The sequence below is a fragment of the Heteronotia binoei genome, chromosome 18 (assembly GCF_032191835.1).
Source record: "Heteronotia binoei isolate CCM8104 ecotype False Entrance Well chromosome 18, APGP_CSIRO_Hbin_v1, whole genome shotgun sequence".
Lineage (NCBI taxonomy): Eukaryota > Metazoa > Chordata > Lepidosauria > Squamata > Gekkonidae > Heteronotia > Heteronotia binoei.
In genome coordinates, this window is record NC_083240.1 from 40,665,335 (window position 1) to 40,691,000 (window position 25,666).

At 45.7% G+C, this 25,666-nt stretch overlaps 1 protein-coding gene across 2 annotated transcripts in view; it reads left to right on the forward strand.

Moving 5' to 3' along the window:
* Positions 1-25,666, forward strand: part of VMP1 (vacuole membrane protein 1) — a 189,134-nt gene that overhangs the window by 827 nt on the left and 162,641 nt on the right. The window lies entirely within an intron of this gene.

Below are 25,666 nucleotides of genomic sequence, written 5' to 3' on the forward strand. Positions count from 1 at the left end.
GGGATCTCCTGCTCCCACCTGGGGATTGGCAGCCTTAGCTGCGGGGCCAGGTGGGCTTGCATTTGAATCCAGACCTCTCCCCCCCCCCCCCCCGCACTGTATCTCTCTCTTTTCCTTCATTGATTCAATGGGGGCAAGCGCCTGTTTTCTTCGTGATAAAAAGCATTTGTTCCCAAGGTGCTTGGGCACTTCACGTGTGTTTTTAGTAATCCTGTCCGGTCGCAGCGCTGGTCTGTATGGTGCTTGCTGGAGTGTTCAAAGAGGAGAAAGGCAAGGTCTCTGCCCCAAGGAGCTTGCAGTCTTAACAGGTGGTGGGTCCAGGTAAGAAAAGGCTGTCTGCCAGTGAGTGCATTTGTGCCTCTCTAGAGAAGGGGCAGTGGAGACTCAGGAGATTATTGTTATTTGGCAAGAGTTTCTACATCTAGATGTTGGTAGGGTGACCTGATTCAGCTGTGCCTTGCAGGGTTTGTTTAAGTGTAGGCTGTGGGCGTTGCTAAAAACTGCTTGCCAGATGGCACTGAGGTTCAGAAGCCTTGTAGTCTTTGGCATCTGTGCCCCTGTGGTGTGTGAATATGAGCTTGATGTACTTTGGAAGGAGCCCAGTCTAGGCTGTTTATGATCACTGTGATCCTGGGTGTCATGAGGTGTCCTGTGCCTTTTAATAAGGAAGCAGCTACTTTGTAATGTATGGCAGTGTTCCCTCTAAGCTGTTAGCATGAGCTAGCTCACAGATTTTTAGCCTCCAGCTCACACGTTTTTGTCTTAGCTCAGGAAGGATGACCCCAGAGCACACTAATTTATGCAGTAGCTCACAACTTTAATGCCAGTAGCTCACAAAGTACAATTTTTGCTCACAAGACTCTGCAGTTTAGAGGGAACATTGGTACTAGACAATCTGTGCTTGCTGAAACTTCCCCTGTGTGTCCGTGATCACAAAACTGGTGTCCAGCCATGGGAGAGAGTGTCACTTTCATGCAGTTTAAAAAGTCCTGGATATGGTTGTGAAGATGCTGGTTTCCTTCTTCCTTTTCTGTGTTGTCCTTAACTAACTGAGTAGAAGGTTCATTCTGTCCCTGAGTTTGCCACACAGCAGCAAGTTCTCATTGCTGAAGAATATGGGGATATTAATTTCCTGTTGGGATCAGTCAAGCTGGTTAAAAGGGGAAATGAGTTTTAAAAATATATTTTGCTGCAACATAACGATGCAGCTTCCCCAAAAGTGATTTGCTTGTAGCATTCTGTGGTGCTGAGGTGTACTTTCTAAATAGTCTCTGGTGTCCGGTAGCCATTGTTTCAGTTGCCCTCCCTTTGAAAGGTCAAGTTTGAGGTAATATGCATCTTCTTCCTTTCAGCCAGGAGGTCCTTCACACCTGAGTGAGATTCTGTCTCCTCCACTGTGCTTGCTCCCTCTAGTGTGCAAATTTAGAATAGTTTTCCACCAAGACTCTAATTCCAAATCTAATTTCGAAGAAATATGTCCTATGCAGCTGAATCAAAATGAGTTTAGAAGGTATGCTTTCACAGGCTTGCTCAGGTGCTGCGGAGCCAGGTGCCTGACACCCAAATCCTTTCCCTGTCGGTAGCTCTGTTCCATTGCAGCCTATAGAGAGATGTGTAAATTTGAAAATAATTTTCCTGTGGTGGCATACCTGCAAAAGCTGTAAGTGTGGGATAGTGTTTAGAGCGTCAGATTAGGTTTGATTCTTCCACAGAGCATTGTTTATATCTGTTTGGCTTTTCTATCACCCTTTCTTGAAGAACCTCCACGGTCAAAGTTCTCTCCGCCTTCCACTTTATCTTTGCAAAAGTCCTGTGAGAGGTAGGTTAGGCTGCAAAATGGTGACTGATTCCCCCCCCCCCCCGCCTGACAGTTACTCAACAAGCTTTGTGGTAGTGTGAACTTTGTTTTCCTAAGTCCTGCCATGACACTCTAACTGCTACATCACAGGGGACATATCTCAGAAAAACTACAACAATCCTGAAAAGTAGATCAGTATTATTCTTTTCACATTATACATGAGTTTGTGGGAGAAGACATTTTGACTAATACTGTTGACTGCTGAACTGCGCTATGTTTCAGTGCTTGGATTTCACTTGGTGCCAGATTGGTGCTCTCTCATGCCAATATTTCTTTTGGAGCACATGGATCTGCCTGCGGGTACGCCAGGTAGGATCTTTGCATTGCTACATTTTCTGCAGTAGTGTTGTGAGACTTTCTGAATAGTGGTATAGTAATTTGAGAAATTAGGTATCAACTCCAGTAGCATCTCTAGACCAGTGTTCCCTCTAGACTGAATTAGTGTGAGCTAACTTACAGTTTTCTAGCCTCTGACTCACACATTTTTGTCTCAGCTCAAGAAAAATGGTCCTAGAGCAAGCTAATTTATGCAGGAGCTCACAACTTTAAATCCAATATCTTCTTTAATGCCAGTAGCTCATGAAGTAGAATTTTTGCTCACAAGATTCCACAGTTTAGAGGGAACATTGCTCTAGACACTTTAAGAAATTATGAGATGGTCTGTCTGTTTTATAGAACTCTTTTTTTAAAGCCAGTTGTTTCATCTGCTAGTTTCATCTGATTAGTTTGACAGTTGCATCCTGTAAAAGAGTATAGGTTTGTTTGTTTTTTAAATAAATTGCTCTGAGGCAGTATGAAGATTCTCTCTTATCAGTACAAAAAACCAGCATGGTTCTTATGTATATTTTTTTATCTAAAACAGGGTTCTTTTTGTTTCTTCAAGAGTAATTTTTTTCTTAGATTCATGGAAGGGGCATCTAGTCGAACCCCCAGCACAATGCAGGAGCTTCACAAATACCCCCCCCCCCCACATACATATATACATCCCCAGTGACCCTTGCTTCATGCTCTGAAGATGGCAAAAACCTCCACAATCCCTTGCCATACTGGCCTGGAGAAAAATTGCTGACTGACCCCAAAGTGTCAATCAGCTTTTCCCTGGGTGTATAAGAAAGGGTCACAAGAACTAAGCCCAGATGTAGCCCTTCCTGCCCTTCTCATTATCTGCCTAATTCACAGAATCAGCATTACTGTCAGATGACCATCTAGCCTCCGTTTATAAACCTCCAATGAAGGCGAGCCCAGCACCTCCCGAGGAAGCCTCTTCCACTGAGGAATTCATCTGTCAGGAAGTTCTTCCTAATGATTAGACGGAAACTCTTTTGATTTAATTTCAGTCCATTGGTTCTGGCCGGTGCAATTTGCATGGCTCTTTTCTTTTTCTCCTCTTGCTCCTGCTTTCTTTCTGCAACTCTTTGAGACAGTGTAGCATAGTTATGCAGAGTATAAACTGAGAGCCAGTTCCGATCTCATTTATCTGTGAACAGAGTCAAACCTCTGATTTGTGTCGGTTCCCCCCCCATCCCACCAGCATTATGCTTGTCTGTCTTGGAAGGCTGTTGAGTGGATTACTGTATTAATAATTAGTTAAATAAACCCTTTGATTGTTGAGGGAGCGAACCACATAGTCTCTTTGTACCACATAGTTCCCCCAACCACTTGGAAATGCTAGGAGTGGGTCAGGAAATCCCTAGGGAGGAGAAAAGTGGTAAAATGGCCAGTTGCCAGCTCTCTAGGAGAGCCCCAAAGATCCCTGAGAAGCCCCAAGGTGGGTTCCTAGAGACACCAGAGGGAGGTTAGGAAGCTGCCACCTAACCAGAGTTCAAGACAGGGACAACGGTGGCAGCAATACCCTGAGGCAGTGGAGTGGAAAGGCCCCTTCAGGTCAGAATCCCAGGAGGGGTAGGCAGAGCTGGGGCCCGCCAGCTGACGCAGGCCCAGTCCACCACACACTGATACCCCTGTTATTTTCCTTAAGACGTGTGACCTTTCTCCGTATTGCTGTAGGTCATTATGATCTCCCTGCAGGAGTGGGCAGTTGGGCTCCGATTATTATTTCAACATGCAATTTGTTTAATAGCAGGTTTCTGAAGGGTGCGTGTATGTTTGTGTAAGAGAGAAACTTTGCATTTCAGTAGCAGAGGGCAGTGTTAAATGTGAATTAATCGAGAGGCATGCTCTGGGCTACGTGTTCATTATATCTGAGTCTGTTTGGAGGGTGATTTCCTTGTTTGTGGTTTAGTTTGAGGCTCCACATTCATTCTCAAGCACTTTCATTACTGCAGGATTTGGAGGCTGCGGGGGGTGGGGGGGTTGATGTTGCTGGTGTTGAGGGAAAGAAAACCAAAATGATTCGAGGCTGCTAGCTCTGACATGTGAGACTCCATTCATGAGCCAAATATAGACCTTCTTGAAGACAAGGTAGTGAGTGATGAAGAGAGGAAATAGCTATAAATATTTCAAATGTATCTTCCGCGCCTGAGATTTTTGCTTGCTTAGGCAGACTCCTGCACAATCGGTGCTATCTTTTAGTCTTGACACTGGAAAAAGTTTGCTTTTGAAACGAGCAAGAGTAACCTGCCCTCTTGTATTCTGGGTGCCTTCTATTTGGATAAAGAAAGGCTGGAGCAGTGACTCATACAGAGACTCAACTGGCAGCCTCCATTGAGGGTTGCATTGTATTTTTGTTGGCATTTCTGTATCAGTGCTTGAAGGATCTGTTGGTACCCAGCCCAGAGATAATTTAGAAGTCCCATCCCAAGCAGATGCTAACTAGAGCAGAGATGTGTGATTTCTTGTGGCACACTGATTTGATGCATACTGCCTACCTGGTGGGGTATTAGATCTAACTGGAAGCTGCAAAACGTATACACAAGCATACACACATATCCTCCAGCAACTTAAAGGAAAGGCCTCTTTCACTAGGCTTTTATTGCAAACTTTTAGGTGTAGTTGGGTGCTTGCAGGATCTTTTGCTGTTTCATGCCCCCTTTGCAAGAACAGTTCGTACAAGGAATGACCCTTTTTTGTTTTGACTTACCTCCAGAACTACTGTCCATGCTGTCCTTCACCGCCACATTCCAACAAATTAAAAACAGGTTGCTAGATAATGAACGCCAAGAACTATACAGTCTGGCTAAGAAAACTTGTTCCCCACTGAGCTTTGAGATCCCTCTCAGAACTGGGAAAATGGCCTCATATCTATCCGTCTTGCAGGTGCCACAGCAGCGTAGAGCTTTCTCCCTTGCCAGATGTAACACCATGCCCTCTGCCATTCTTTATGGCAGGTTCAACAAGATAGCCTACTCAGTCATATACTGCCTCTGTAAACAAAAATGTGTTGAGTCAGTTACTCATATTCTTTACTGTCATTTGTGTACAGATCTTCGTCACAAGTGTTTACATTCTCTTTTAGTTAGCGTGGTTGATTGTTGTGATGCACTGAAGGCCTATAGACTTTTGATTGATTCTTCATCTAGTGTCACTGAGAGGGGTGGCTAAGTTTCTTTACTCTGTTTTAAAGGCATGCCAAGGGATCTCTTAGAAACATTGTTTATGCTTAAAAAAAGGTAAAGGTAGTCCCCTGTGCAAGCACACGTCGTTTTCAGTTCTGGGGGTGACGTTGCTTTCACAACGTTTTCACGGCAAACTTTTTACGGGGTGGTTTGCCATTACCTTCCCCAGTCCTCTACACCCCACCCCCCCAGCAAGCTGAATACTCATTTTAGCGACCTCGGAAGGATGGAAGACTGAGTCAACCGGCTACCTGAACCAGCTTCCGCTGGGATCAAACTCAGGTCGTGCGTAGAGAGTTTGACTGCAGTATTGCAGCTTTACCACTCTGCACCATGGGGGCTCTTTTGTTTATGCTTGCTCTGATGTATACGTATGCAATCGTTCCATTTTACCTTTTTTAACCAATTTGCTCTGGTTTCTATATATTTATATATTTTATGCCAGTAAAGGCTAACATGACTTGACTTGTTTTGACTCTCAGGATAGCAGCATGATGAGACTCTTGGTCACTTTTCTTGGTAAATTCTGGCCGTCTTATAGACCCCTAGGAGCACTGTGCTCTCTGTTTATGGGCCATCTGGATTTGATTATTTGTTATTTATTGTATAATTGTGGAAGGTTTCATCTTTTGTTTTAATTGTCCTTTTAATTGTTGTGAGACACCCTGAGGCCTGCTTGCTGGGAAGGGTGGGATAAAAATCCAGCTGACAAGTAAATAATAGATGTCCAGCTGATCTTTACTCTCAAGCATGGACAGCCTCATAACATAACAATGTGCATTTAGTTTTCTGAAGATGTGAACACCACACAGTTCTTCTTTGGCTTTTAGCCTAGAAAAACAAAGGTCAGCCTACAGCCACGAAAACCTTAAAAGCAATGTAATTAGAACAGAAATAAAGCAGTTTACCAAGAATTATTTTTTAACTGCTGGTTCAGAGCCATCTGCAGCTACAAGAGGCAGCAAGTGGAGGAAGTTTTGTTCTACTGCTGGGTCTGCTGGGTGGGAGATGCAGAGGCAAGCAGCCTTCACTCTTGCATTTCCTAACAAGTAGCATCATCATGTCTGATGGTCCAGAACACGGGTGGCCAAACTGTGGCTCGGGAGCCACATGTGGCTCTTTCACACATATTGTGTGGCTCTCGAAGCCCCCACCACCCCATCAGCCAGCCTGGAGAAGGCATTTCTCTCTTTAAATGACTTTTCCAAGCCAACTGGCAGCTTGGAGAATGCATTCAAGGTTAAAGTTGCTTTCTTTCCACCTCCCTCCCTCCTTCTTTTCTGCCCCCATCTATTTGCCTGTCTTCCTTCCTTCCTGCAGCTCTCAAACACCTGACGTTTGTGTCTTGCAGCTCTCAGACATCTGATCTTTATTCTTTGTGGCTCTTGCATTAAGCAAGTTTGGCCATGCCTGGTCCAGAAGCTAAGCAGAGTTGGCCCTGATTAGAACTTGGATGGGAGACCACTGAGAAAGTCCAGGATTGTGGCACAGAGGCAAGCAACAGTAAACCATCTCTGAAGTCTCTTGCCTCGGAATCCCTGCGGGGTTACCCTATGTCAGTTGCACCCTGATGGCCGCCGCTTCCCACCACCAAGTGGTGAGTTGTCAAGAGGGACGAGGGTGTTGCTATTAATATTTTTATCATGTATAGTTTACCTTTCTAACTGGCGGATTACAAAATACGAGAAACTCTTCTGCTGAGCACAAGAGCTTTCGACTGAAGAAGAAGATGATATTGGATTTATATCCCGCCCTACAGTCCGAAGAGCCTCAGAGCGGCTCACAATCTCCTTTATCTTCCTCCCCCACAACAGACACCCTGTGAGGTGGGTGGGGCTGGAGAGGGCTCTCACAGCAGCTGCCCTTTCAAGGACAACCTCTGCCAGAGCTATGGCTGACCCAAGGCTATTCCAGCAGGTGCAAGTGGAGGACTGGGGAATCAAACCCGGTTCTCCCAGATAAGAGTCCGCACACTTAACCACTACACCAAACTGCCGCACACTGAACCACTACACCAAAACAATGCATTGGGGGTAGGGTTTGAGAAAAGGAAAACCATGCGAGCAAATTGTAGCCACTTTGGGAAACAGGATTCTGGATTAGGCAGCTCTCTGGTCTGCTTCGGAAGCAGTTGTTGGATGTTTTTAACAGCATGGCTGGAGAGAGTGTGAGCGCGTTCCTTTCAAACTCTTCGGCACAGGCAGTGTTAAGAAAGTAAGAAGAGGACAGATGGATTATTACCCCCAAAGGATTGTTGCCTTCTGTATGTCCTTGTGTGCCAACTGTGGTCATCAAATGGCCATCTGTGGCTATCCCATCTTCTAGGATGGCTGTCAGGCATCGACCAGAGCCTCGGCCTTTCCATTATGGCTTCAGCTCTGTGGAACAGGCTTCCTGAAAAGGTGTGTCGGGCCCTCTCCTTGGAGACCTTTAGAGGTGTAGCAAGGCCTGCCTGTTCCCTTGGGCTTTCGGAGGGATTTGAATGGCAGGTGTTATTTAAGGAGGGGGGAATTGGAGGGTTTGCTGTTTTATTACAATTTTTAGGGGGGGGGTGTATGTGCTTGCTTGCCTGGAAGTCATGGCTGACTTCTGATGACCCCTAGTGGGGGTAGGATGTTTTTCAGGGAGGAGCCTTGCTATTGGCTGCCGTTGCATCCCAGCCCTGGTATTCCTTGGAGGTCTCCCATCCAAGTACTTACTTCCTTGGAGGTCTCCCATCCAAGTACATCCAACCCTACTTAGCTTCTGGACCAGACATGGTCAAACTTGCTTAACGGAAGAGCCACATAGAATAAAGATCAGATGTCTGAGAGCCACAAGTAAGCTAAGTCAGCCATACTTAGCTTCCGAGATCTGATGGGATCAGGCTTGCCTGGGCTATCCAGGTCAGGGCTGCTGTTTTATTTTATATATTTTTAATTTTCAACTAAAAATGGTTTGTACTTACTATTGCAACCCACCTCGAACCGTGAAGAAAGACGGGATAGAAATGTTCTAGTAAATTAATAAACCTTGCCCAGCCTTCTGTTTCCATAGTCAACCAGGCTCTTGCCAGAGCTGCACATAACATGATTATATAAATAAACCCGCAAGTCGACTTTCTCTTCCTGACCTCATTTGTCTTCCCTGGGCATTGAGCTGGATCCCTTTTCCCCAGCCCCACCCACGGAGCCGGCAGCCTCAGCCCTGGCAGAAAGTAGGACGCCTCGTGTGGCCCAGATTGATAGGTGGTGCTGAGGGAACGTGGCCTGTTGCGCAACTAGTGTGTTAGCCCTCCACCACCACTTGCCGACCAGTTCCTATTCAGTTGCAACTCCAACAAATGAAGGAACCCTATAGAACCAGAAAAGGAAGATTCTGGGGCCGCTTGTGCAATGAGCGAAGGATTATTTCTGTCTTCCAGCGATGGATTTTGTGTTATAAAGTAATATTGTCTTTACACTGTTGGGAAACTACTTGGCAGTTGTGGAAAAGAACAAGAGTCCAGGAGCACCTTAAAGACCAACAAAATTTTTAGAAGAGTAGAAGCTTTTGTGAGTCACTGCTCACTTCTTCAGAAGTTCCTACCCTATCACAGATTTTGTTAGACTTTAGGGTGCTAGGGGACTCTTGCTGTCTTGTACTCGGCAGTCGCAAGTCCTGGACAAGGCTTGTGGGGTGAGAAGGATACACAAGCACAATTAGCAGTGTTCTGCACGGACAGCTAAACCTCTTTGGCGGTTGATCTTAGGACAAGACCACCACCTGTTGTCCCAGAAGGTCACTAAAGGACATACATCTTCCTTGGCACCCTTCCCAAGAGTTACTTGACTAGGTTTTTTTTTAAAGGAACTTCAAGCTTGGTTCTTTCAAGAGAGCTGTCACTGGCTTTATTTGCTGTGCTCCTTTTTTAATGCAAGAGTGATTATAACTGCTCCTCTGGTCAGACTGCCTTATTGAGAAATTCCTTGGAGCTGGGGAGAAAGAAGCCTGTAATGGCTTTTGGAGAATTGACTTCTCATATATCCTGCTGGAAAACAGCCACTTGTCTGCGGTGAGTGGAAATTGCATCCAGGTCACAAGGAACAAAGTATTTGCATAGAAAAAAAGAGCTTTTGATAATTTTTAGGCAAGTAATGAATAATACAAAATGTGTGAGTCCTTGTCTTGTAGGCAGGTTCATAGACTTCCTTGCAAGTCTGTTTCACATTATGGATGCTTTATATACATACACATAAAAATAAATGGGAACCCAGCTTTTGTTAGCTTTGGGGAGGGTCAGGGTGTCTTTTCCAGTGAGTCTTGTCTTCTCATAAAGTGTGATACATTACAAAGAGTGCAGGTAAAACTGTACTATCTGGATGCTTGCGTTCTTTGCTTGAATAAAAAAAAAAGTATTGGTAAATTTCAATTTCAAACATGCCCAGTGCTGTGGGTGGTTGTAGGAGCTGGGTTCCCAAGGTGTACCAAAGAATATTTGGAGAATTGGAATAAAAGTTAAACCTAGAAACGTCTCTGTTTCTAGAAACCCTTTGTGGGCACAGCCTCCCTCCTGTTGGCTTCTTGTGCACCCCAACCCAGGAGTGAACATATGAACATATGAAGCTGCCTTATACTGAATCAGACCCTTGGTCCATCAAAGTCAGTATTGTCTTCTCAGACTGGCAGCGGCTCTCCAGGGTCTCGAGCTGAGGTTTTTCACACCTATTTGCCTGGACTCTTTTTTGGAGATGCCAGGGATTGAACCTGGGACCTTCTGCTTCCCAAGCAGATGCTCTACCACTGAGCCACCGTCCCGCCATAAAGTGCCTTGGAAGAGAAGAGAGGGGGTTAGAATTAAACCTTCTTCCTCTTTACAACTTAAACCAGGGATGTCAACATGCAGCTGGGGGCCGAATCAGGTCCCCAGAGGATTCCTAGGCCCCTGAGCAACTGGCTGTCATCTGCTTCCTTCTCCCTCTTTCTTGCTTCCTTTTGCACCATGGCTTGCTTTGCCAGGTTTGCTCAGTCGCTTAGGAGCTACAGAGCAAAGCCTCTATTTTCTCCATTGGCTGAGGCTCCTCCCTTGGGGAGGAAGAAGGGGAGAGATAGCTTGCTTTGTCAGGCTCTCTCAGTCACAAAGCAGAGATACTGAGCCAAGGCACTCTTCCTTCTATTGGCTGAGGCTCTTCCCCCTCCTGGGGAAGGAAGGAAAGAGCCTGAGCTTCCTTTGCCCAGTTCCCTGGATCCCCTGGGAGAAATACAGTGAAAACACCTTTAAGACCAACGAGTGCTAATGTTTTAAGCATGTTTTAAGTTTTTTAAATCTTTAATTGTGTTTGTCTGTGTCCTTTATAAAGTTTATATCTCTGCTACCTAATCTTAAATAGGTACACACATGGCCCAACCTAACAAGGTCTTATTTATGTCGGCCCTCATAACAAATGAGTTCTACACCCCTGACTTAAACCATGAGGAAAGGTGGGATATAAATGTTTTGATAAATAAAAGGAGACAGGAACTGTCATCTACATATGGGTCTGCTTCTCCCTCCCTCCTAGGGGCAGCCCCACAAACTGCACAGCTCCCCCCTCCCAGTGTAGTCCAGTGGCACTCCCTCCATTTCTCTCAGGGCATTCTTGAATGTGATATGTCGGGTGGCCAACGGTAGCTCTCCAGATGTTTTTTGCCTACAACTCCCATCAGCCCCAGCCATTGGCCATGCTGGCTGAGGCTGATGGGAGTTGTAGGCAAAAAACATCTGGAGAGCTACCATTGGCCACCCCTGCAATATGTGATACTCTCTGTTTATTTACTTTGTAGACCCAAAGTCGCTTACCCAGGGCTTTTTTTGTAGCAGGAACTCCTTTGCATATTAGACCACGCACCCCTGATGTAGCCAATCCTTCTGGAGCTTACAGGGCTCTTCTTACAGGGCCTCCTGTAAGCTCCAGGAGGATTGGCTACATCAAGGGGGTGTGGCCTAATATGCAAAAGAGTTCCTGCTACAAAAAAAGAGTCCTGCTTACAACATTCCCCTCTCCTTCATTTTATCCTCACCCCATGAGGTAAGTTAGACTACGGGTGTGTGACTGGCCCAGGATCACCCAGCAAGCTTCTGTAGCCAGGTGGGGATTCAGACCTTGGCCTCTCCGATTGTAGTCCAGCACTCTAATCAGTATATTAAAGCTGGCTCACTTTGTGTTGAGGGTTCAGTTAAACAAGGGGAAAAAAGAATTGTAGCATATATGTTCTTCTTGAAGTAGCTATTTGGATCTTGACCAATGCGCAGATGTCAGCATCCTCCTCCTCTCCTGTTTTTAGGGGGTGGGGAGATCTCAGAATAAACGTTTCTATAATGCAATGAAAGAATAAATGGTGTTTGGCTGTTCAGTTAAACTTTGTGTTGACTTTGTACTCTCCAATAGTATGTTGTTGTTATACGCAGGCCACTGTGGTTTGCACTCTTACCTGGGAATAAGCCTTGCTGAATTTACTGGGGACAGCCTCTGTGCAAATATGCATAGGCTGCAGTGGTGAGCTTTCGTTATAACTATAGGCCAGAGGTGTCGAACTCATTTGTTATGAGGGCCGGATTTGACATAAATGAGACCTCGTTGGGCCTGGCCATGTTGGGTTTGGCCACATGTGTACCTATTTAAGATTAGGTAGCAGAGATATAAACTTTATAATGAACACAAACACAACTAAATATATATTTTTTAAAAAACTTTCAACATGCTTAAAACATTAGCACTCAGTCTTAAAGGTGCTTTCTTTGTATTTCTCCCATGGGATCCAGGGAACTGGGCAAAGGAAGCTCTGGCTCTTTCCTTCCTTCCCCAGGGGACTTGGGGGGGGGGAGCCTCAGCCAATAGAAGGAAGAGAGGCTTGGCTCAGTAGCTCTGCTGTGCAATTGAGAGAGCCTGGCAAAGCAAACTTTCCTTCCTCCCCAAGGGAGGAGCCTCAGCCAATGGAGAAATTAGAGGCTTTGCTCTGTAGCTCCTGTGCAGTTGAGCAAGCCTTGCAAAGCAAATTGAGATGCAGAAAGAAACAAGGTATAGGGAGAAGGAAGCAGATGACAGCCCTCCGGAGGCCTGATTCGGCCCCTGGATTGCATGTTTGACAACTCTGCTATAGACAAAACTAGCTTGTATTCGTGATTCAAGTGGATAATATCAAGACAGGCAGCCATGATAGTCTGTCTGTAGGAGTAGAAAAGAGCAAGAGTCCAGTAGCACCTGCTACTAACAAAATTTGTGGCAGAGTTGGAGCTTTTGTGAGTCACTGCTCACTTCTTCAGGTACTGGGAGCCTGGAGAATATCGAGAGAGGTGACTGGATAAAGGCTTCCCCTGTCCTCCTGACTTCTTGTATTTCAAGGAGGTCTCCCATCCAAGTACTAATCACAGCTGACCCTGTTTTACTTCCAAGATCTGGTGAGATCTGGCTTGCCTGGACTATCCGTGTCAGGGCTGGCCACTGGAGATTTGATTGGCTGTGCAGATTTTGAAAGAAGTCGCTTGGCCGGCAACTGCCACAACAGCACAAGCATTTTCACCGTGGCAGCCATTTTGTGGCTGTATCCGCCATGTTGTGCCAGAATTCCAAAGGTGCCCTTCGGTTCAAAAAAGATTTGAGGACCCTGCTCTAGAAACAGGAGTAACTTCTTCATTACAATAAAGCTGCTTAATTTTTAAAACACAGCATATGCTAACCTATGATGATGATAGCAAGGTTTTGCAAATGTTGGGGTTTCATGCTTAATGCTGTGTTGACACATGCAGCTGAATGAGGTAGTGGAATGGGGCATACCACTGTTAAATGCTAGCCCATACAACATGTGGTTTTTGCTAGTCCATGAAACATGGTTTTTACATTGTACCTCTCTGGTATGTGAGGAGCGCTCTCTCCTGCTCTTGTGGAGGTTGGACTCCTTCACTTTTTCTTTCAGACTCTCAGGTTAGACCAGACAGGGGTCATGGCTGCTTTGTATCTGCTTTGTATGCGGAAGAGCATCTGCTTTGTGTGCAGCAGGTCCCAGGTCCAGTCCCCGGCATCTCCAGTTGAAAGGACCAGGTGGAAGTTGATGTGAAAGACCTCAGCCTGATTCCCTGGAGAGCCACTGCCCAATCTGTACAGACAATACTAACCTTGATGGACAGATGGTCTAATTCAGTATAAGGCAGTTTCATATGACCATACGTTCTGTAAAATCTGCAAGTTCTTCTCCAGACCAAGTCTTGACTAGCCAGTAATCCAGACCAATATGCTTCGTAAATCACTTCCTCCATGCCATAAATGCCCAGAGTGGCTATCCCACTTCTGGACTTGTGTGTCCTTTGTTACTGAAGGAGCCGGCTTGGGTGGGGTGTGGGGGGCTGCTCTTTGCCAAAGTGGAGTGCCTTGATGAGATGTCCTAATTCTTGTTCTATTTCTCTTGCCTAATTGAATTTTTCCTTTTTGGGTGTTCGGGGAGCTAAAAATATCGCCAGTTGCTCCCTTTTTTTCACTTCCCTCCCTTTCCACCTAATTGCTTATTAAGAAACCTCTAATCACAACCTTCAAAAACTGGAATGTTCTACATTGCACGGCGGGCAGGAGAGTCTGTATCTCTGTGGATCTGGCAGGATACTTAATATCTGTGCTGGTTGGGCACTAGACTCTTTGGTAAGTTTGAAACTTGGGAGATCGAGGCAGCAAAAAAGTGTCTTCCTTGGGAAACTTGAAGCTGGTAAACTTGTGCAGAGTGATTTTAATTGTATGTTTGTTTAGTTTGATTGGGGAAGAGAGGGGAGTTCCTAGCTAAGCTAAAAATGTACCTTTTGTGGTTAGAATTTGCGGTGGTTTCCTTGGTCTCCACGGGCCCTGCCTTCTGAACACTTGAAATGTTTCACCAGGCTTGCTTTGGTAGGGAGAGAGGACTCGCTATCGTAAGAGAAGCTTTCTGTGTGTTGTTTTTAAGAGCATAGAAGACTTGCTAAAATGTGACTTTTGTGAACAGACATTTCATTTGCCTGATCAGTTCTGGGTCAAGTTACTAGTGTTTTGCAGAGGTTCCTAGATTGGAAAATCAGTATATGTGGGCAGGATTCCCACAAAAACTGCTAGGAGGTTGCTAGTGGTTTCCCTCATGAGGTGTGTGTCTGTGTTGAAAGTCTTCTAGAGATGATGCTGGAGCTAGGCAGGCCTGCTGTTGGACTGTGTGTGAATGTCTTAGGACTAGGCAGGGCTTGAATTCAGCAGGAGCTCAATTCCTGAACCTCCAGCCAGGGTCTGCATGCAGTGGGGAGTTCTCTCCCTGCTGCACACAGATCCTGGGGTATATGCACATGAGATATACTACTGAGCTCCTGCACCTTTTTTCCCTACAAAATGACCCCCGGGGCTAGGGTTGGAATGCTGGTTAGTTGATTGGTCTATGCTGTCTGTGGTCTATGTACTATCTGATCCTAGTCAAGCAATCTGTTAAGCCAAGAATGTCAGTCTTCCAGCGGCAATTTATCCTTTGTAGTTCATGATGATTCCGGTGGTGGCGGAAATTGCCTTCAAGCCACTACTGACTTAGGGTGACTCTGGATGGTTTTTGAGGCAAGAGATGTTCAGAGGTGCTTTGCGATTGCCTGCCTTTGTGCAGCAGCCCTGGACTTCCCTGGATGGTCCCCAATCCAAGTGTTAATCAGAGCTAACCTTGCTTAGCTTCTGAGATCTGACAACGTTGGGCTAGCCCTCCAAATTGGGGCATGATGATGTTACTTATTAGGAAATGCAGGAGTGGAGGCTTCTTGCTCCTGAATCCCCCAGCAGCTGAACAAAGCGTCCTCCACTTGCTGCCTATTGTAACTGCAAGAGGCCCTGAATCCACATTTAAAAAAAAAAAATTTCTGGTGTTTTCCTTTATTTGTGATTTAATTTCATTGTTTTTGAAGTTTTGTTGCTGCAGGCTGATCTTTGTGTTTTAGTCTAAAAGCCAAAGAGCTGTTCAGTGTTCATGTCTTTAGAAACTAAGTGTACATTGTTAAGTTATAATAGATCCTTTCTTAAACAAAAGATTGCTTTCATTACCGTATTTTTCGGACCATAAGACGCACTTCCCCTCCCAAAAAAAGTGGGGGGGAAAGTGTGTGCGTCTTATGGTCCGAAGGTACGTACCTTGGGGGGGGGATCCGCTGCCTCTGCCTCCAATCCGGCGCTTCCCTCACGCCTGCCTGCCTGGCTCCATCTTCTTCAGGCAAGCGCTGGGATCGCTCCACGTGGCCCCACTGCAAACCCAGCGCTTCGCAAGCACTGGCTGCGGAGGGGGCAGCGTGCTTCCTCCTTGCCTGTGTGCCTGGCTCCACCTCTGATGCTTAAAGCAAGCGCTGGGATCGCTCCCTCCGCACTTCGATCCCAGCGCTTGCTTTAAACATCAGAGGTGGAGCCAGGCAGACAGACAAGGAGGAAGCACGCTGCCCTCTCCACAGCCGGCGCTCGCGAAGCGCTGGGTTTGCGGAGGGGGCGGGTGTTTCCTCCTTGCCTGTGTGCCTGGCTTCAGCTGTGATGTTTAAAGCACGCGCTGGGATCAGAGAGCGGAGGGAGCGATCCCAGCGCTTGCTTTAAGCATCAGAGGTGGAGCAAGGCAGAGAGACGAGGAGGAAGCACGCTGCCCCCTCCGCAGCCAGTGCTTGCGAAGCGCTGGGTTTGCAGTGGGGCCACGTGGAGCGATCCCAGCGCTTGCCTGAAGAAGCTGGAGCCAGGCAGGCAGGCGTGAGGGAAGCGCCGGATCGGAGGCAGAGGCAGCGGATCGCCCCCCAGGAGGAAGGTGCGTCCTATGGTCTGGAGCGCCTTATGGACCGAAAAATACGGTATTTCCATAGAAGGTGTCACCTAGAAGCAACAAGTTAACCGTTAGTGTCTTTTTTCTATGTGTGTGTGTGTGCTGGAAATAAAGTTAATGTTTTAAAGATGTTTGGCTAATCAACCAAATACATTTTTGGCTGGTCAGATGGCCAACCCTGTCTGGAACGCTGGTCTCTAACTGGTGGATCAGGACCTCTTCTGGGTCACAGTTTGAGTTGAGGTAGGTCACACCCATGAGGCTGCTGCTCTCTGTATGTGCTCAGGGGTTTTTTTTAGAAAGAAGCTAGAGAGGGCCTCATAGAATGAAAGAGTTGGAGACGCTATCATGTGTTAACTGAGCAATATATATTAAAGCTTGGGCATTCTGAGGGGAAAGGAGAACCAGTTTGGTGTAGTAGTTAAGTGTGTGGACTCTTATCTGGGAGAACCAGGTTTGATTCCCCACTCCTCCACTTACAGCTGCTGGAATGGCCTTGGGTTAGCCATAGCTATCGCTGGAGTTGTCCTTGAAAGGGCAGCTTCTGGGAGAGCCCTCTCAGCCCCACCCACCTCACAGGGTGTCTGTTGTAGGGGGAGAAGATATAGGAGATTGTAAGCTGCTCTGAGTCTCTGATTCAGAGAGAAGGGCGGGGTATAAAACTGCAGTCTTCTTTTTCTTCTTCTTCACTGAGCAACTTTTTATATTTAAAGAGTCATGCTGTCTCAAGTCAAAGCAAGAGGTTATCAGTTAGCAGGATAAAGCTTACTTGCATGATTGAAAACATACATGTTAATGTTATTTACAATAGTCATAGTATTACTTGTAAGTGACAATTTCAGGGAGGGAAGGCAGAAGTCAGCAGTTTACAGTCAGTTGTAGTCAGTCAGCATTCTACAGAGTCTGAGAAGCAGTCTTCCGATTAGAATCTCATATAATGCTGTGAAAAGCATTAATATTCTAAAAGAGGAAGGTAGAATACTTATAAAGGGCATATTAGTGAGTAGGGAGAATCAAATCCTAATATTGTCAAAGTATCATGAGAGTGTGTGGGGTGGGGGTGGGAAGAGAAATTGACAGAAAGCGGAGTTAAAAGAAAGATAAAGAGAGTAATTGAGCAATATGTATTACAGCTTGGGCGAAGTACATCCTGAGGGGAAAGGACTTGATAAAGAGGAGCAATTGTGAAGTGAAAGAGGGTGACACCTCAATCAGAAGTTAACGTACACAGTTTTATTCACAGAAGAGATAAATTGCAAAACTTCTTGAAACTAATATGCTTCTGGTACAAATAAAGTTGTGTCTCATCGTCAGGACTACATAGTCCAACAAAGAATTCGCCTTAGAGCTTGAGCACAATGCTGTGGGAAAGGTTACCATATTTTTCGGTCCATAAGACGCTCCGGACCATAGGACGCACCTTCCTCCTGGGGGACGATCCGCTGCCTCCGCCGCCAATCCCGGCGCTTCCCCCGCGCCTGCCTGCCTGGCTCCAGCTCTGCTTCCAGCAAGCGCTGGGATCGCTCCACGCTGCCCCCACTGCAAACCCTGAGCTTCGCAAGCGCTGGCTGCGGAGGGGGCAGCGTGCTTCCTCCGTGCCTGTCTGCCTGGCTCCAGCTCTGATGCTTAAAGCAAGCGCCGGGATCAGAGGGTGGAGGGAGTGATCCTGGCGCTTGCTGTAAGCGTCAGAGCTGGAGCCAGGCAGACAGGCACGGAGGAAGCATGCTGCCCCCCTCCGCAGCTGGCGCTCGCGAAGCGGTGGGGGCAGCATGGAGCGATCCCAGCGCTTGCTGGAAGCAGAGCTGGAACCAGGCAGGCAGGCGCGGGGGAAGCGCCGGGATCGGAGGCGGAGGCAGCAGATCACACACCCCCCCCCCCCGGAGGAAGGTACGTCCTATCATCCCTTCGCTCCACAAGACGCACACACTTTTTCCTCCACTTTTTTTTTGGGGGGGGGAGTGTGTCTTATGGTCCGAAAAATACGGTAATTCATAGGATTGGAATTACATTCCTGGTAACAGCATTACATATATACCCAGAGAGAGATAAGGGGATAGTTAAAGTTAAACAAGATAGTTAGACAAGGTAGTTAAAGACACACCATAACTAATTACAAATGAAAAGGAGAGTAGACATTGACAGTAACCATGTGGGTTTGTAGTAGAAGAGCTAGATTCAAGTCCAGTAGCAACTTAGAATCCAATGGGGTATAAGTGTTGAGAGCAAGTTTGGTGTAGTGGTTAAGTGCATGTACTCTTATCTGGGAGAACCGGGTTTGATTCCCCACTCTTCCACTTGCAGCTGCTGGAATAGCCTTGGGTCAGCCAGAGCTCTCACACTGTCCTTAAAAAGGGCAGCTTCTGTGAGAGCTCTCTCAGCCCCACCTACCTCACAGTTGTGGGGGAGGAAGGCAAAATTGGATATAAATCCAATTTCTTCTTCTTCTTTCAACAATATCTGACAAAGGGAGCTTTGACTCTCAAAAGTTTATCCCCCCCCCCAAATTGTTTTGGTCTCTGAGGTTCTACCAGACTAGAATCTCACTCTAGCTGGGACAATATGGGCTGTTGCCTAACAGGGCTTCTGGCTGACCGTGCAGATGAAAATAACATCATTTCAGTTGGCGCTGCCTCCGCAGTGTTGGTTTTATTCTCTCCACTGGAGTGACTTTGTGACCAACACTGAAGTCCTCAAACGGGCAGAGGTTACCAGCATCGAGGCACTGCTGTTGAAGATGCAGCTGCGCTGGGCAGGGCATATTTCTAGGATGGAAAACCACCGCCTTCCCAAGATTGCCCTGTATGGCGAACTCTCCACCGGCCATCGAAATAGAGGGGCACCAAAGAAGAGGTACAAGGACTCCTTGAAGAAATCCCTTAGCACCTGTCACATCAACCATCACCAGTGGTCTGACCTAGCCTCAGATCGCAAAGCATGGAGGCACACCATCCACCAGGCTGTCTCTTCCTTTGAGAACGCACGCATAGCTGGTCTTGAGGACAAAAGGAGATTGAGGAAGAATCGCACTGCTACAGGACCAACCCTAAATCAGACTTTTCCCTGCAGCCGCTGTGGCCGGACCTGCCTGTCCCACATTGGTCTTGTCAGCCACCAGCGAGCCTGCAGCAAACGTGGACTATTGCACCCTTCTTAAATCTTCGTTCGTGAAGCCAAGCCGAGAGAGAGAGAGAGAGAGAGATTCACAGTGGTATTTTTTTTTATTACCCCACTTGTGCCTTGCAGTTCTTTGCCTCCTGCGGCAGCCATTTTGTGGTTGGCTCTTCCTCCTGCAGCAGCCATTTTGTGCTTGCACCCACCACCCTGTGTCAGAATTCCGAAGATGACCACAAGCTCAAAAGGGCTAGAACCCGTTAGCTAGATCTATAGGGGATGCTTGAAACATGACAAAAACAGCAAAGACGATGGCCCCACTTGTGAAGAGGATGCTTGCAGGACCAAAATTTAAGATTGTAAGAGAAAAGAAGCCATCTTGGATCAGGCCAGTGGTCCATCCAGTCCAACACTCACAGTGGCCAAAACCCAGCAGCTGTCAGGAGGTCCACCAACAGGGCCAGAACTCTGGAAGCCCTCCCACTGTTGTCCCCCAAGCACCAATAATACAGACCATCGTTGCCCCAGATACAGTGTTCTATCCTATGAAAGGAAAGGTCCCCTGTGCAAGCATCAGTCGTTTCCGACGCTGGGGTGATGTTGCTTTCACAACGTTTTCACAGCAGACTTTTTATGGGATGGTTTGCCATTGCCTTCCTCAGTCATCTACACTATCCTATACCTTGTGGCTAATAGCCACTGATGGATCTCAGCTCCATATATTTATCCAAATCCCCCCCCCCCAAAAAAAAACTTTATTAAAAACTTTTACATGTCACAACAAGAAGCAAGAATAGATTACTATAAGAATATGCCAACAGGTACGCATGTACAGTACATAGTATACCAATTTACCATAAGTACAGTTTGTCTGTTATGTCAGGAACTTCTTCCTGTGCAATTAGTAGTTATAGGAATTCAGATAACATCAAAGTTTGTCTTTGAAAGACAGGCATATACATCAGAAAAGCTGGCCATGATCTTTGCCATTATATATAAACACCATAATTTCTTGTACCAATGCTGACGTATTGGGCATGTTGGACATCTCCACTGCATGGCTATGACAAATTTGGAAGTATAATAAATTGAAATTTTTGCTTGAAGGACTAATGGATGCGACTTGTCATTCCCGCCATTCAGAAATACGTGTTTTGGCAGGAGTTGAATAGTAAATCCAGTTCCGTCTTGAAGCTGTGTATGCTTGTAGCCTGCACCGTTTTCCTGCAGCAGTGAATTCCGTGTGTGTGTTGGCTGATAATTTAATGGCACCTGGTACAATAAGCTGTGTCCTACCCTCGTGGAATTCACTTTGTCCTTGCAACCAGTGGTGTGAGGTTTGGGGTGAAATTTAAATAGTGTTACCGGAAAGAGGCAAATACATCCTATACAAGCCCAGACAAAATAGAAGCAGTGGGGTTTGTTGGTGCTTTCATATCCCACTTGTAGGCACTCTAACATGATTGATTTGCAGCCTTGGCTATGCTAGATAAATAGACTGTGTTTACACGTGTAGAGCAGAATATTTTGCATGGCAAAATATAGCTCTGGAAAATTTTCCATTTGGAGTAACTTTTTGCCCTGCGCTATTGCACAAAAGCTTTATGAAAAGTATGACTTCCTCCATGCCCCCTCAATCTTACTTTTCTTGTAGAAATGTTTCCAGTGAGGGATCAGGCATGGTCTGTGAGTTAAGGCACAGCTTCCCGCTGTTTCTCTGCCCATAGGAAGAAATGAACGATTTAATGGGGTCGCCGTTGGGTCTGCCAGGTGTTCGGGCAGTAGCCATTTCTCCCATTTAGTCATTTGCATCTCCCTGTAGTGAGACAGGCAAAAAACCCAGAGTTTAAGATCCAGAAGATCCAGTCTCTTCTGGCACCAATCCTGTGAATGTGTATATTAAGCCACTGGGGACTTCAGGTGCTCTGTTAGTTCAGAGTCATCCCACTTTCTCTCTGTGTTCCATTTTACTTAAAGGGAGGCAGTGGAGGCTCTGAATTGGTGCCTGCAATTTCTGATAGAATAAGTAAGAGTGGACAAACAGATGCTTAATCCAGATAAGACACAAGTAACATTGATTCAGAGAAGTTCTCATCAGGGCTTATCCTGCACATGTTGGATAGAGTTGTGCTTATCTAACGTGTTGGATAGGGTTGCCAGGCTTGTGGGTTGGTTTGGAAATGCTAACTGGGGCTCGTGGGGTTGGTGAGTTATGTCCATCTTCCATTAATTTAATTGCAAGTTCTCCCAGACTTGATTGAAGTGTGAGTTCTGACTTTTTAACGACATGCACAGTCTGGGTCCAAAACACTGAAAGGACCTTCTTCTGTACAAGTAGATTCCATTGTCATATACCTTAGGTCATGTATGCCTGGTTGCCGTGTGGGATTCTCTACTCCTCCACTTGCAGCTGCTGCTGGAATGGCCTTGGGTCAGCCATAGCTCTCATAACAGTTGTCATTGAGAGGGCAGCTGTGTCAAGCATGAGATTTCAAAATAACCAGTCCTTGAATTTTGAAACAAAGTTTGGTTTATTGATAATGCATGTGGCTCATTCGAGCTGGGGATTGGAACTGATACTTTGTAACACTAGAATACATGCTTTAAGATGGCACATCTATAAACAATTCTACATTCACGTGTGAAATTCACACGCTGGGCTCCTTATCTATATTGCGACTAGCACATCCTGGGTTCAGGCCTGGCTGAGCCTGAGAACGAGTCCCAAGAGGTCTTATCTTCAAAGAGGACATTCCTGCATCTGTTAGTAAAAGCGAAAGAAGAAAGGTGGGGGTTGCTACTTTGATGTGCCTAAGTTTAGTTCAGGGTTAGTAACAGTTCTGTGATCTGGATACTATAATAGAGGATAAATATACTATGCTTGAAAAAGCTGCTGTGAGAACTCTCTCAGCCCCACCCACCTCACAGGGTATCTGTTGTGGGGGAAGAGGATAAAGGAGATTGTAAGCAGCTCTGAGATTCTGATTCAGAGAGAAGGGTATAAGTCTATGGTCATCTTCTTCTTCTGTTCTTTTGATTTTTTTACTCAGGCTATTAGTGTATTTTAAAACTGTTTTTTTCCCTTCTGGTATTAAGTTTGTGTTGATGTTTTGTTTTTGTTTTTTTTAACAAACCAAAACGTGGAACATAAATGTTTAAAGAACAAATAAAATAGCCATATCACTTCTCCTTGTGAGAAACGGAAACTCCTCCCTACTTTTTTTTAGATTGGGTTTATCTTCTGTTTCTGTTCCTGGAACAGAAGCACATTTAATCTTTGTCTCTTTAATAATAATAATATATTTTATTTATATCCTGCTCTCCCCGCCAAAGCAGGCTCAGGGCGGTTCCAACATGTAAAAATTACAGATTACAATATAAAGCATTATCTCAAAACGATATATATAATTTACTAATTAAAACCATTATAATTAAAACCATAAACTTGCAATTAAAACTAACATTTACAGTGCTATATTCTAGATGTTCCCCTCAGTAGTTTATGATGGCCGGATATAGTAGACCAATCCACATTAAGTTTAAAAAAAACTGGGCAGATGATGACAGCTCTTCTGTGAGCCTTCACTGTAAAGTTAACACCCCCCCCCCCCCCAATTTGGCTGTTCCATCTCCGGTGCTTCTGCGGCCAAAGCCGTGTTTTGATTAGCAAGGCATTGTATCCTCTACAAGAAGACATGTTATGAGATGGGTCCTGGCTGAATGAAGCACTGTTGAAGTGGAAGAGCGGGCTACAAAGATCTCTTTGTGCGCAGAGGTCTCTCGAAGGCAAATGTAAACAGCCCCGGACATCGGATATGAAACAAAGAGGATGATAAACACGAACATTTTATGTAATGTGTCTTGCACTGGTGGGTGGCGATCTGCTTGCTGGAGTGAGAAAATCAGGCTTGGACTCGGTCGCGTGAAGCTGGCCAATGCTGAAATCATCACGCCACCTACCTCATACTTGTCCTTATTGACTGACAGCGAGGGTCCGGGATCTTAGGCAAAGCAGGGTCTTTCACAACACCCGTGACTCAAGATAGCTAAGCACAGATGGTGGTGGTTGAAACTGGAACCTTCTGCATGCAGTAAACATAATCTGAATAAGAGCATGCATGATAGATGATGTGCTTATTCTCGGTCCACAAGAGGCACTTCCCATGGAAGGAACAACTTTGGGTGTTGAAAAATTACAATTTTTGCGGCCACCCTGTTAAGTATTTGTTTATGCAGCTGTAGTGATTGCTTTAAGGGGAGTATGAAACTTATTGAGATTCTTAAAGTCTGTGAGGTACACCTAGCCAAGTCCTGTTTCCCTTAACCATGGCTAAGAAATACATGTGAATAGCTTGGTTAAGAATAGCATAGAAACCAGAATGTGAAAAATTTAGGGCAGGGGTCCTCAAACTTTTTAAATAGGGGGCCAGTTCACTGTCCCTCAGACTGTTGGAGGGCCGGACTGTTGTGGTGGCTGCCGTTACTGTACAAGGCCGCGGGCCGTCAGTTCTCCGTCTTCTGCATCTCTCTCGCTTCCCCACATCACACACCCCAGCCTGGGAACTCACCTCACCTCGGTATCACCTCACACTCTGTCTCTGCCGCCTCAGCCCAGTGCCGGAAGTGTGCATTGCTAACGCGAGTTTAGGTCGAACGTCACTTCCGATCTGATTTTGCCATAACCCGGCGGGCCGCATAAACGTCCTCAGCGGGCCGCATCTGGCCCGCGGGCCGTAGTTTGAGGACCCCTGATTTAGGGTATCAAGTAGGTTTAATAGCCTTGGGCTATGTCTACACTAAAAACTCTACACTGGGTGCTTTTTTTACATGTGTATGGTTTAAAATATCCATTTTTTAAAAAAATAATTGAGATTTTAGTAACTTTTGAGATCTATGAAGTGCTCACTTTGCTATCAATCCTAAACTTATTTTGCCAATTTAATAACACTTGCCATTAACAGTCAGAACTTCCTGTTTGAGCAGTTCGTCAGTGAAACAGGCTTCCTCAGGAGGTGGTGGGCTCTCCTTCCTTGGAGGTTTTTAAACAGAGACTAGATGGCCATCTGACAGCAATCAAGATCCTGTGAGTTTAGGGAGAGGTATTTGTGAGTTTCCTGCCTTGTGCAGGGGGTTGGGCTAGATGATCCTGGAGGTCCCTTCCAATTCTATGATTCTATAACTTAGCATATCAAATTGTACTATTTGCAGTTTTTCTTATAGAAAACTGAGGCACTTCTAAATTCAGTAAATGTGCCAAATATTGAGAGAGGGAGTTGCAGATTACTGAACCCTATGTGGCCTTTAAGATTGCCAGGAAAAACATCAACAACCTCAGATATGCAGATGATACCACTCTAATGGCAGAAAGTGAGGAGGACCTAAAGAACCTCTTGTGGAGGGTGAAAGAGGAGAGCACAAAAGTAGGCTTGAAACTCAACATTAAAAAAAACTAAGATCATGGCATCTGGCCCCATCACATCTTGACAAATAGAAGGGGAAAACATGGAAGTAGTGACAGACTTCACATTTCTGGGATCCAGGATCACTGCAGATGGTGACTGTAGCCATGAAATTAAAAGACGTTTGCTCCTTGGGAGGACAGCTATGGTGAACCTGGGCAATATAATAAAAAGTAGAGACATCAGCCTGCCAACAAAAGTCCATATAATCAAAGCGATGGTATTCTCAGTAGTAATGTATGGCTGTGAGAGCTGGACCATAAGGAAGGCTGAGTGCAGAAGAATAGATGCTTTTGAGCTGTGGTGCTGGAGAAGAATCTTGAGAGTCCCTTGGACTGCAAGAAGATCCAATCAGTCAGTCCTAAGGGAAATCAACCCTGACTGTTCCCTGGAAGGTCAGATGCTGAAGCTGAAGCTCAAATACTTTGGCCACCAAACGAGAGAGGAGCACTCACTGGAGAAGACCCTGATGCTGGGAAAGACAGAGGGCAAAAGAAGAAGGGGACGACAAAAGAGGAGATGGCTGCATGGCATTACTGATGTAACAAACACAAATTTGAGCAGACTTTGGAGGATGGTGGAAGACAGGAGGGCCTGGCATGACTTTGTCCATGGGGTCGCAAAGAGTCGGACTCGACTGTGCAGCTGAACAACAAATGTGGCCTTGGCGCATATATCTTGCATTTTGTCAATGGAGGGGCAGGAAAAAAATTAAAATTGGAGGTGGAAAGCCGGTACTGTAGTGAACAAGATTGTCTTTATTTGGACAGAAACACTCTCATACTTTCACAATATGTAGGGCTACTTTATATCATTGAAAACACTAAAATTTTGAATACTGTTGTCACAATACTTCACCTTGTGACTAAAATTGTATGTGTATATATATGATTATCTAATGCCATCAGATGCTTTACATAAAAATGTTGTGGGTGGATTCTACTACGCCA